This window comes from Lactuca sativa, chromosome 3, assembly GCF_002870075.4.
Source record: "Lactuca sativa cultivar Salinas chromosome 3, Lsat_Salinas_v11, whole genome shotgun sequence".
Taxonomy (NCBI): Eukaryota; Viridiplantae; Streptophyta; class Magnoliopsida; order Asterales; family Asteraceae; genus Lactuca; species Lactuca sativa.
In genome coordinates this window covers 5,088,684-5,102,859 of record NC_056625.2, presented here as the reverse complement: position 1 = coordinate 5,102,859, position 14,176 = coordinate 5,088,684, and the positions used below count along the sequence as shown (strand labels likewise).

Here is a 14,176-nt window from a genome sequence, read left to right as displayed (position 1 = left end):
AATAAAGAGTTTACTTTTTTTTCACTGTTAATTTTTTTTTTCTAAATGTGTGTTAGAAAAATATGTGCTCTGTTTGTATAAAAGTTTGTCTGCTTACCTTTTATCAACTTCCTTGTAGCTTCTTTGGATCCTGGTTTGGAAAATAAGGTAAAAAGTAAGTAAACTTGTTGATAAAGATTAGAACACTACCAATAGTAATAAGTGATGCATGAAAGGGGAAACTCCATCCACAATGACTTAAAAGACACTTAAGTCACATTATATGATGATCCAAACTAAAACAGGAAGGATTAGTATTTGAAAACGGTTATTGGTTGTAGTTGTCAACTATTAGGTGTTCTGATCCAGTTAGCTAGTTGAGTAAATGTATCCACATAGGACTTACGAGCTACAAATTAATTCGTTATACGTTAGGGCGTAAGGGTCTTTTTTCCGGCTCGTCCTGGGCATTTGAATCCTCAGGACCGGCCCTGGAAGTGACTTTTACATGATATTGATTTATGGAAGAGCTGGTATCTTTTTTTTACAACTCTACAAAACCCAAAATAGCAATTAGAATCATTACAATTGCACTTATATCATATCCTGCTTGCGGGAAAAAGAACATAATTAGATTCTAGTAAAACTGTTTGTGAAAATAACGTGCATTCATAAACAACATACAAACATGCATAATAGTGATGAACTCTTTAAAACCTAAAAAACCTTTCCTTTTAGATTCTGCAATTCCGTAAACCTTCAAAAACATAAAATCGTGAATTGAGAATGAGTCCTATTATCCGACCATCATCATCTGTAGAGAAAAGCCCAATTATACAAAACCTCAATAAATACAATGGAATGATACACATTTACAAATAAACTTTAGGAATGTATATATGTTTAAATAGACTCCGTGTAGAACTTTTAACACATTTAACTTTCACTTTGCAATTGATCATATACATATTCATATACCTATCTAATTACATATTAACCTATCTAATTACATGTACATTAACGCATAACTATATGTGTGTATCGATCGATCATAAACAGAATGCGAAGAAGAAATTGCAAACCTAATGATGTTGAGCTGCTTTTGCGCTCAACCCAACATAAGCTTCAGTCATTCCAACCAACCGCTGAAAATAAATATCCAATTATAAAAATAATAAAAAGTTCAGGTTGATTTGGATGCCATTTCGATGCACAAACTCGGTATCTGGAAAACAAATTTAAAAAATATAGAATTAAAAAAAAAAAACAAAACTATGATCTTCTACCTGTGACATTATTCTAAAGTGTGATGATCGTAAATTTTTATAAAAAAATAGGGAAAAAATGTTCGGTTGCATCTCCTTATCAATTTTGGTAAATTGATTTGGCGGTGTCATGGTTGCCTACACAATTAAAAAAAAAAAACACAAAAACAATATGTAATGAGAGGTACTTTGGGAAGAAAAACAAAGATAATAAGAAAAACAATAATAAAAAGTTAGGATTACCATATAAGAGTTCGAATCATTAGAATACGAAGATGAAGACATCATATGGAAAAACCAAACAATCCTAGCTCCTTTACAGCCAATAATTGTGAAGGTATTGCATGATAAGATGAGAAAAGACAGAAATGTTGATATCAACATAATATAAACATGTAAAGTAATAGCTTGAAATCATAGTGAGGGGCATATATAGAAAGTTGAGAAAAGACTAACCTTGGTAACTTTATAACTCTGCCCCACCAAATCTGGATGAGCAAAAACAAGTCCAGGTTTGTGTTTCTTGTTTATTGTTTCATATATAGTTGTTGTTTTACAAAAATATGTTAATCTTAATCATTTTATTGTATTTTATTTTGGAAAACATTAATCTCTTATAATACTAAAACATGACAATTACACACCGACCATCATAAACAGCAAGATTTATGAGTGAAAACATAAAAATTAGACATTTATCATCTTATAATTAGCTCACATATTGTATATAAAATATGAAAATAAAATACAAATATGCTTACAAGGATAATTTTGGTTTCATCTAATTCCCCCTAAATTTTCAGCAACTTATCTGCCTCTGCGGGATCCTACAGAGATTAAAAAATAATCACCCAGAGATAATGAAGTTTAAAGCTAAAGATTAAGAAACCAAAAAGTAAAAATTTACCAAGAATTTGGTTAGAGCTTCATTTAGATAAGGCCATGGTTGGGTGCTATCAGCTTGTATTGTCCTCCATGAATAACCAAACACTTTTGATACTCATCTATTACCTGATCATGATAGATTAGTCACCTGGATCTTCTAAAAGACCATTTGTTCTTAAGATGGAAGTGATATGGATGTTTTACCATATTCAATACAGAGAAAGCACTTCTAACAGGATAGTGATCATCCATGAAGCCCACTACATATAGACCATTTCTATTATATGAATGCACCTTATACTCTTTACCAAAAATTAGAAAAAAATTCAATTAGACAATAGACCAATCATTTCTTCAAAGAAAGCAAAGATCTGTAATTTAGCTTAATGCTAGTCCAAATCTCATACGATTTCGAAATTGGTAGAGCAATGATTGGTTAAAAACATAAAGTTATCATCAAATGATCAATTTTGATAAGAAATAGAGCATCATGAAAGTGAAAATCAAACCTTCGTGTTGAACGGATTGGTATTGATCAGGAGGGGTGCGTAACCTCAATCAAATATAAGCATCAACCTTTTACCTTCTGTGACCCCTCAAATCTTCTTAATTTGTCATAAAGCCCATCGTAGGTTGTCTTTCTGAAATCGGAAAAGTAATTTACTAAGAAACCAAATTAAGTGATGATAAAATATAGATAAAGTGGGGTGAAATTGGGGGAATTAAACCCTAATCGAAGTGCTCCATGTGATGACGGCGGCGTGACCAGTTGAACCACCTTTTTCGCCGACCTCACCACCTCTTGTGTTGATTGGATTCTATAGGTAACAACGGTGACACCTCCTATGTTAAGGATTTGTGTTTTGATATAGAGAAACAGAGGGGAGAGAACCTCAACGGTGAACAGGTTGTGGTCTTCCAATGTCTATTTTTCGACCCTCTCTCACTCAATCTTTGGATGTCGTAAGAAGGGAGGGGAGACATCAGCCTTTCTTGAAACGTTGTTGGAAGCCACCAATCGAAGGTAAAGAAGATGTGGAAGTAAGATAACGAAAGTGGGTTGATTCAAAGCAAATGAAGCAGAAAATGGTAGGGACGAAAAGAGTAGATAGGCGGTAATGGGGAAAAAACCAGCTTCTCTTTGAGAACAGTTACGATGGCATTCGTCAAACGTCAGAGAAGGTGCGCCTGGGTTGTTAAGATCGATCGGATGCTTCTAGATACAAATAGGTGAGGCAGTGATTATCTAGATTGTAGAAACAAATGGAAAGCTCCAAAACGGTGAAAAAAACTAGGGACTATTATGGCGGTGGGAACCATCCAGAAAGAAAGAGATAAAAGAGAGATAAGGCGGTGGAGAAGAACCGAGAAGCATCTGATATGAAAAGTCAAAGGCGGTGGAGTGGAATAGAAAATAAAAAATAAAAAAATAACAGCCAATCACAGTGAAGTACTGTTCACAAAGGTACCTCAATATATATATATATATATATATATATATATATATATATATATATAGAGAGAGAGAGAGAGAGAGAGAGAGAGAGAGAGAGAGAGCTAGGTTGAAGTATTCTAACTAATTATTGTGTGGATGTAGGAATCAATGTGATTCAATCATTTCAAAACCTAAATATTGTAAATTTTTGATATTATCTGTTAATTAATTTTAGTAATTAAATAAATATTTAATTAATCCCTTTAATTTAGGCAAGATAGTTTAAGAAATAATTAAATAAGGTAAACTTTTAATGTTATCTATTAATTAATTTTAGTAATCGAATCTATTTGTTCAATAATTGTATATTTAGAGATGGTATTTAGACTATTATTATTTAAGAATATGTATGAATATATATTTGAATTACAATATTTGAATATATAAGGATCATGTTATATTTCAACTGAAGGTTGAAGAATTTATACTTTGTTCTTTAATTTAGCTTCATATTTTATAATATGTTATCAACATGACTCTACCATAAAGCTCTAACTTCTTATTGCTCTTGTCATTTTCAAGTAAGTATTTTTTTAATAAGTTCACATGTATAATGCTTACAACTTATTTTATGAAACATTTTAACTGACAATTCGTTAACATACAAGTCTTTATTTTGATTAGTATTTTCACTATGAAAAACCATGATAGAGAAAACTGTCTCTATTTTTCATGCTACTAACATGCTAATGCAGCAACAATATCCTGAGAATTTTTTTTTAAAAATTATGAACTAATCTCATGTCTTTTTGTGGCTAAACAAAACAATGAACTATTGATGAAAAGTCATCAGTTACGCCCGACGGGTTCTAGTCTCTTCCCTGAAGTGAATGCAACATCATATAATCATAATAACCATGGATCTAACCGGGGTCGTGGAGGTAGTCATAATTAGCGTAACAACAATAACAAAATTGCAAGTAACCACCAAAATTTGGAAAAAACCCACATCCTAATGATAAAAATGGTCAAGGAAAAAAGAAAGTTTAAAATATGTCACTATTGTGGAATGACTGGTCAGTGGTTTCGTACATGCCGATCTCCAAAGCATTTTGTTGATCTTTACCAAGTTTCTATAAAATCTAAAGAAAAATAAAATATTGAAACAAATTTTAATCAAAATGATTTTCACAAAGTTCAACCAGAAATGACATATTTTGATGTTGCCGGTTTTTTTGTCTACCCAAAAAGGACAAATGGTGTTATGTATAGTGATGGAAGAATAACGTGTAGTTTTGTTTCATGTCATTTATTACGTTTTTATGTCAAATTCGTTTCATGAGAAATGATGTCAGTACAATATTCTTAAAGTAATAAAATATGACTTTATTTCTTTAAGTTGAATGTTTTTTGTGTTTTATTTATTTATTAAAGAGAAATATAGATATTCGCAAAAGAAATGAGAAAGATATATGTCTTGGAGATAGTCAACAACACATAGAATTTTTAATAATGAAAAGTATTTTGCTTATTTATCAATTAGAGAAGCAAAATTTAATACAATAACGGATAATGCAAAAATGATTGAAGGCTTCGGAAGAACGAATAAAGTATTACCACAAGGGACAATAATTACAATTGGTAATGCATTATTTCCATCCAAATCAACAAGAAATTTATTAAGTTTTAAGGATATTCGGTCTAACGGATATCATGTTGAAACAAATAATGATGGTAATAAAGAGTATGTCAATATTACAAAAATGATATCGGGTAAGAAAAGACTTTTGGAAAATTTTCTCGTATTGTCCTTTGGATTGTATTATAAAAATATTAGAATGACTGAACCCCGTGTTATTGAAAATAAAATGTATTATAACACCTTCAAAAGTTTGGCATGAACAGTTGGCCATCCGAGATCAATTATTTGTAGAATAATTGAAACTTACAGTGGTATTCTTTGAAAAACCAAAAGATTTTTCAAGCTAATGAATTTTCTTGTGCTGCATGCTCTCACATAAAATTAGTTTTCCGTTTCTTAAAAAGAATTCAAGGGGATATATGTGGATCAATTCATCAACCATGTGGACCTTTAGATAGTTGTTGGTTTTAATTAATGTGTCAACTAGATGGTCATACGTGTGCTTGTTGTCTAGTCGTAATCTTGATTTTGCAAGATTACTTGCACAAATAATCCGCCTAAAGGCACACTTTCCTGATTACCCAATTAAGAAAATTCGACTTGAAAATGTTGGAGAATTTACATCACAATATTTTAATGACTATTGCATGTCAATTGGGATAACTATTGAACATCTCGATGCACATGTTCATACACAAAATGGTCTAGCTGAGTCGTTAACCAAACACCTTCATTTAAATGTAAATCCATTTCTAATGCATTCTAAACCTCCTACATCGACAAAAGGGAATGCAATTTTACATGCAATATCACTTATACGCATCAGACCAATGAGGTATCATAAGTTCTCTCTGATTCAACTGGTTTGTGGTTAGGAACCAAATATTTCCAAGTTAAGGACATTTGGATGTGCAATTTATGTATTTATTTCTACATCATATCGCACAAAAATGGGCCCTCAAAGAAGAATGAGAATTTATGTTGGATATAAATCTCCATCTATAATAAAAGATTTAGAACCATCAACTTGAGATTTATTTACAACTAGATTTGATGATTGTTATTTTGATGAATCTGGTTTTCCAACATTTGGGGGGGGGGGGGGGATAAAGAAACTGGAAAGTAAAATCTCTTAGAATGAATTATCACTTTCAGTTTTAGATCCCCATGCAAGTCAATGTGAACTTGAGTGAAAAAGATAATTCATTTACAAAATAAAACAAATCAATTGTCAGATGCATTTACTGACCCTAAGAGAGTAACAAAGTCTCATGTTCCAGCTATAAATGTTCCAATTAGAATTGATATCGCGGAAGGAAAAAATACAACTACAAGGCACACTTGAAGCGTGGAAGACTAGCCGGTTCCAAAGATAGAAATCCTCTAAAAGGAAAGGGTGCAAATATAATTGATGGTCCAAAAAGAGAAAACATAATCTCTTGAAAAAATTAGTGAAGCTCTAGAGGAGCCCAATGACACAACAAAAGAAACCAAGGTACCTAAAAAATGAAAATGAAAAGATTTCAATAAATTATGTCATGACAGGAATAATGGAACCAAAATAAGATAGACAATGATGATAATTTCTCATATCATGTTGCACGAGATTATGGAATAAAATGAGGATCTTGAACCTGAATCTATATTGGAATGTAAAAATAGAAAATATTGGCCAAAATGGAAAGATGCAATCATTAAAGAGCTTAATTCTCTTATTCAATGAAATTTTTTGGACCTATAGTCCGTACACCAAATGGAGTAAAACTAGTGGGACACAAATGAGTATATGTGCTTAAAAGAAACAATAAAAATGAAGTTATGTAATGATCAAGGTTCATGCAATTACTCTTTTTCCCCTACATACGTTGGGCGTACATAAGTGTACGCTTAGCGTACCGGGGGAAGTTGGTCGTGGGTGTGCATCACGTATGTAGGGTGTACCTATCACTACACAGGGCGTACGTGGTTCATGACTAAAACCCTAATATTCGGACTTGTGACCTATTTAAACGTCCTTACGTCATTTGGGCCTTAACCTAACCAACCTCCATCACTCTTTATCGTCCCTAAAACCCTAAAATCCTTTGTGTGTGCCTCTTGAGCTTGTAAGTGCTTTGTGTTCTAGCAAGGAAAAGGAATTGGAAGTAAGCCTTGGACATGGAAAAGCTTTTGGATCTTGCATTTGGAGCTCATTGGGAAGCTTGTGGAGGTAAATAGCTCAAACCTTGCCATCTCTTCTACTAGTTTGAGTTAGGGTTTGTTATGAAGTCCATTTTTGGTTCTTAGACCCTATTTTGTGAGTTGTGCAACTCCAGAGGCTAGGATTGTTAGACATAAGCTCCTTGAGCATGCTTGATGCATAAAGTTGCCATCTTGAAGGTTGTATTGAGAACATGTATGAGTCTAAGGTCTCAAATGTGGTTTTAATGGGAGAAATGAAGTATTGGGGACCCATGTGTCATGCAAGGGCATAAAGTTGCCAACTTTATGCCCTATGATATCTTAATCAACTCAAATCTGAAGTTGGACGTTGAAACCTTAAGCATTAAGCACTTAATAAACTTTTATGTATGAGCTGGTTGTACGTTAGGCGTTAGGTCATGTATGCAGCGCGTACGGCCAAAAGGTCGAGTACACTAAGCATATTGATGTGGTAAGCTGGGTGTACGCACCACAGGAGAGTTGGGCTTCATTGGGCTTGCAAGCTTATTGGGCCTTATTCAACCTTAGGCTTGGTCCCATTCAGAGATATTGGACTTTTGTTCTTGTTAGGGCATTAATGTCATGATTGGGCCTTATTGGTCCATGTGGCCCATTATAGTTTGGACTATTGATCTTGGGCTCATTAATGTAGGTTAGAAGTTTGGGCTTGGAATGTGGGCCTTAGATTAAGATATTGGGCCTTTGTCTAGGTTGTGACTAAATTCTAATTAGGGTGTTTTGTATATTGTTCAGTGTAAGATTTTAGGCTAGTAGACGAGCAGCTTTTGTGTTCAACAGATTGAGGTGAGTCTTCTCACTATACCAGTTGGTCGAAGGCACCAATGCCGACCCATTATTTGATGTGATATCTCCTTAAATGGTTATGTAATGGTATGTTATTTGGTGTGTATTGATTTATATGAAGACCATGGGGGGAGACCATGGCACCTGGTAAGACCACAAGGGAGAGCCCATGACACTTGGGTATAAGACTATGGGGTAGCCCATGACATCCCGGTTGAAGATCATGGAGGGAGTCCATGGCAATTTTGTGTGTATATGTGCATGACATTATACGATTATGTGATTAGTGTATTTTAGGAAACTCACTAAGTGTGTGCTTATAGTTTTTTTGGGTGTTTCAGGTACTTATGGTTCTAAGGGCAAGAGCCCAGCTTGACGGCGCAGCGTACATTGTCCAGTATTCCGCACTAGTTGTTTTGGATACTCTGATCTTTTGAACAATATGTTGTGTAATGGAATTTTGGATAATAAACATGAATCTGATTTCTAAGTATTAAATGAAAAAAATTTACCTAAGTTTTTGGGCTGTTAAAAGTTGTGAGATATAAAGCAAGACTCGTTGCACAAGGCTTTACCCAAATACCCAAAATTGATTATGAAGAAACATACGCTCCTTTGGTTAATGCAATTACATTATGTTATCTAATAAGTATAGCAACACATGCAAAACTAGAGATGCGTCTAATGGATGTAGTTAATGCCTATTTATATGGTTCACATGAGAATGATACTTATATGAAAATCACAGAAGGGTTTAAGGTGCCAGAAGCACACACTTCTAATTTTTGAGAAGTATATACGGTAAAAATTAAATAAATCTTTGTATGAATTGAAACAATATGACCATATGTTGTTCAAATGTTTAAGTACATTTTTTTGAAAGAGGGCTACAAAATGATCCAATAAACTCATGTGTATTTATAAAAAGATCCAAATCAGAACTTGTCATATTTGATGTTTATGTAGATGATTTGAACCAAATTAGAACTCCTAGAGAACTGGAATAGGCCACTTATTGTTTGAAAGAAAAAAAATTGAAATGAAAGATCTTGGCAAGACAAAATTATGTTTGGATCTTCAAGTTGAGCACACCAAAATGGAGTTTTTGTATGAATAACTCACATCCATGAGTCGATGGCGGTAAGGCATTTAGATGCCAAAAAGGACCAATTTCAGCCTTGTAAAGAATACGAAAAACTTCTTGGTCCCGAAGTACCATATCTTAGTGTTATTGGTGCACTAATATATATTACTATTAATACAAGACCTGATATATCTTTTGTTGTAAACTTATTAGCAAAATATAATTCTTGTCCAATAAGAAGACACTATAATTGAGTCAAACATATTCTTTGGTATTTTTGAGGTACAATAGGTATGGGCTTATACTAATCAAATTCATTAAATGTTGAGTTAATTGGTTATGTAGATACTGGATATTTATCTGATCCACACAAAGTTCGATCCCAAATGAGTTATTTATTCACTTGTCGAGGTACCGTAATTTTTTAGTGTTCTGTTAAATAAACTTTAGATGCTACTTCTTCTAACTATGCAGAGATCATAGCAATTAATGAGGCAAACCGTAAATGTATTTGGTTAAGAAATTTAACTCATCATATTTGTGAGAATTGTGGTCTAACTTCTAACAGGGATGTTCCAGCAATACTATATGAAGATAATACAGCTTGTATAGCCCACTTCAAGGAAGGGTTTATCAAAGGAGACATAACCAAGCATATATCACCAACATTTTTTTCTTTTACTCATGATCTTTAAAAAAAGCGTGACATCAACATCCAGAAAATTCAATCAAGTAACAACTTGGCCGGTTTGTTCACTAAAACGCTTCCTACATCTAAATTTGAAAAGATTGTACAATACATTGACATGTCACGCTTTAAGGAAATCAATTGATGTGATGACCATGGGGAGTTGGAAACATATTGCACTATTTTCCTTAGTTATGTTTTTTCCCAATAAGTTTTCTTGGCAATGTTTTAAACGATGCAATTGTTCCCGATATTTATTATTAATCATATACCCTTTTTCCTTGATAAATGTTTTTTTTCCATGGGGTTTTACTTATTAAGGTCTTAATGAGGCATGATACAATCATCATTCAAGGGGAAGTGTTATGAATTATTATTTAGTGAATAACTATTGGATTACCCATATTCCCTCATCACTCTCCATAAGACCAACTCCAATGGACCCACAAAATGATGATTTGCCGGCCAAAAGTGCTCCAACGGACCACCATCTTCAACAACAAAATATTGATAATGAACATAACACAAAAAATTTCTGAGCCACTATGCATGAACGCCAAATACATTAACTAATAAAATAATGATTTTTATAAACATATAATTCATTTTAAAGTAAGTAAAATTGGATTTCATCTTTATTGTTTCTTCTTCATCGCTGCCCTCTTGTATTTCATTTTTTTATTTTTCATAATGAAATTTGAAAGCAACCATCTCTTTCTTGATTTTGGAGAATAGAAACTGTAATTGAAATGCATACCCATTTTTACCACTTCTTCAACTTGGTTAGGAAATTGTCAACAAAGTTTTTTGAGTTTAGTAGGAAAATTGGAGGAATTGTTTCAATAAAGATGATGATATCAATAGTGAACTCACAAATAAAAAATACACAAAAAATATTTTGTAATTAATAAATTAAAAATATGTTTTTAGTGAGATGTTTTTAGTGTATGGTTGGAAAAAAAATAGTATAAAAATTACATCATTTTAATGTTTTTTTTTATTGTGTGGAGGTTGCAGTTGTTATAATTAGTGAGAATTATAACAAACACTAGGTTATAACCCGTGTGCCGCACAGGTTGACAAAATAAAATAATATGGACTATAAAAATAATCATCATTAATCATCAATTTACAAACAATTATTTTTATATAATATTGAACGTTTGTTTGTTGACTATTATCGTTATTTTTAATTAATATTTAAAATCTGTCATTTTTTTAATTTACAGATCGGCATCGTTTGTAATTATTTTTTACATGATAATAGTCTGATTCCATCATTTCTATATGTATCAAGGGGTAGTCCCTCCATTAATATGTAATTCTTGTATCCATTATTAAGACCACCGTGAGAATTTATTGAAAATATGACCATGGACAATCATAAAATGAATGAAGAAAAACACATAATTCAAAAACTTGACATGTTTATAATTAGAAAATATGGTAATGAAGTTACAAAACTATAATTGAAGTAACCTGAGTTGCCAAAAACTTGACATATTCAAGCATCTTGGTTACATGTGAGAATGTTGAATCTTTGTCATCGTAAAACACATAATGTAACATCCTGAAATATCAAGAGTAGAGTTGAAGGGCTAAAAGAGTAAATTGAAAAAGGGAACTCGGCGAGTCCATGGGTGGACTCGGCGAGTAGGGTCGCGATTTTGGTCGCGTGTTAAGTGGCCAACTCGGCGAGTCCAAGGCTGGACTCGGCGAGTAGGCGCTGAGTAGAGAAAACCCTAATTCTCGGGGTTGAGCCCTATATAAAGAACATAACATCCATCCCCCAGCCTCCTTACTCATCCTCAAGTTCAGAAACCCTAACCTTCGTGTGTGAGTGGATCAAGTTGCATTTGGAAGCTTGGAGAAGCAATTGTTGAGGAAATCTTGAGGGTAAGAGGCCTGGAGCAAGGGGCTTTGCTTGGATTCGAGTTTCATTGCTGTTGAGGCGTTCTTTTGAGGTATTATCTCGTCTTTGAGCTGTTATTTCTTAGATTCATCATTTTGGGGGTGTTAGAGATCATATCCTTGGATGTATTGGAGTTTAGAGGTTAGATTTGAGGTTGCTACCTCAGATCTGGAACGGAGAAGGGTTGGAATGCATGAAAGTCCCCGTTGATGAGTGATTGAAGGAGCCATCATGTCCCAAACCCTAGCCCTAAAGTGTAAAAGGCCTAGATCTCTTTGGATTCACGTAAAGTTTGCCACTTTACGTGATGGATGGGTGGTAGGAGGCTAGATCTATGTTTTGGATCAATTGCATGGCCTAGAATGCTTCTGTATGGATTCAGACCGGTGGTACTCGGCGAGTCACATGGGTAGACTCGACGAGTTGCTTGAAGATAAACTGGAACTCGACGAGTTGGAAGAACAACTCGGCAAGTTGGATGAAGATGGCCTGGAACTCGGCGAGTTGTATGAACAACTCGGCGAGTAGGTTGAAGATAGCCTTAGACTCGGCGAGACTGTTCTTGGACTCGACGAGTCTTGTCGAAGAGTCCCAATATTTTCTGGTTGAGTCGAGAATCGGTGAGTCAAGGGATGACTCGGTGAGTTGGGTGCGAGTGGACTCAGAGTTGTTGGACTCGGCGAGTCTCGGGGTGACTCGGCGAGTTAGGTCGCGGATTGAGGGAAGTTCTGAGCTTGGGGACTCGGCGAGTCATCGGGTTGACTCGGCGAGTAGAGTCAGTCAGGGGTTGACTTTGACCTTGTCCAAAGGTTGAGCAGTTGTCTTGCAGGGGTATTTTGGTAATTAAGGGTATTTATCGAGTTGTGTGTTTTGGTGTTCAGTGGAGGAGTTCGTGTCGGAGTTTGGAGCAGCAAGATCTTATCCTTTTGTCACACCCCGAAAACCGGAGGCGGAAACATTTCCGGGGTTGACTCCACGTTGAGTATCAAATCCAATGTACATAGTAAGTAAAGTGAAACAAACATTACATTACATATTAAAAGTTTTACAATTTGTTTCAAAAGACACAGTTTATACAGTTGTGATACATAATATAGATATAAACAAAATGAACGAGCCTTGCACGCACACGATCCTGAACCAAGTAAGTCTTCGGATACCTGTACTATCGATTACCTGAGAACACAAGCAGTTTGAAAATCAGCATAACGCTGGTGAGTTCATAAGTAGTTTTGTGAAAATGTTTATGTTTCCTTTCTGTTTCTGAAAATGTAACACACGCCAAGAAAATCCCATATTTTCTTAAAGTTGGTTGTTGTTTCATAAAAGTAAGGTATGGTTTAGTTATCCAATTCATTGTTTTATGTCTTTAATGTGTCAGTGTATTCCCAGGAAAGTCCCATACTTTCCTGAAGGGTGGTTATTGTAAAAGATGTAATGTTATTCAGTTGGTTACTCTTTTCTGATTATGTGAATGTTACCCAGGAATGCCCCATGCTTTCCTGTATGTTGGTTTTCAATGTAAAAGATGTATTTTGTTAGACCTGGTTATGTACAAGACTTCCCAGGAAGGTCCCATACCGTCCTGAATGTTGGTTATCATTTGTAAAAGATGTAAAAGATGTAAATGATGTAAACTGAATCCTGGTTATCTGTAAAATGTAGTATGTGGTTCATTATTACTATAAGTAAATCTCTGTTATCCTAGTTGCGAGTTCCATAACCATACTAAAGACTGAACCTGTGGCAATAAGTAGTCCACAGCCTTGTGGCAATAAGTAGTCCACAATCCTTATGACTTTCGTCACCCTTGAACCATTTTGGTTCGGCTGTAGCTAGCAGCCAGGTGTGGGGTAGTCAGCCCCATATAGATCTATACACTCAAGTCACGCTCTCTAAATTCCAGAGATTCTGATTACGGGTGTAGTCCTCCACTCGCGTATCTCTATGGAGTGTTTGCCGAGGACGTGTCTCCAATCATACAGAATAACAAATTTACTAGTAATAATATGGTAATCCTCCATTCACGTATTTCTGTGGAATGTTACCGAGGACAAGACAGTGTACAAAATATATTATTCATGTGTTATAAGTCATGCTTTTAACTGATAAAATATGGAAACCATTTGTGAAATATATAAAACATAACAGTTTATAAAACTCATTTCACAAATAAATGTTTAAGTAATCTGTGTATTCAACTCGTTATCAGTTGTGTAATCAATATTAAAAGCATATGAAATGTGAAGTACACACATGAAAATAAGTTTTGAGTACAAG

The 14,176-nt window shown here is 34.3% G+C and overlaps 1 pseudogene; it reads right to left on the bottom strand.

The window, feature by feature from the left end:
- Nucleotides 1-1,061: 1,061 nt before the first annotated feature.
- LOC111877620 (VAMP-like protein YKT61) lies at nucleotides 1,062-3,113 on the bottom strand (annotated as a pseudogene).
- Nucleotides 3,114-14,176: the final 11,063 nt, after the last annotated feature.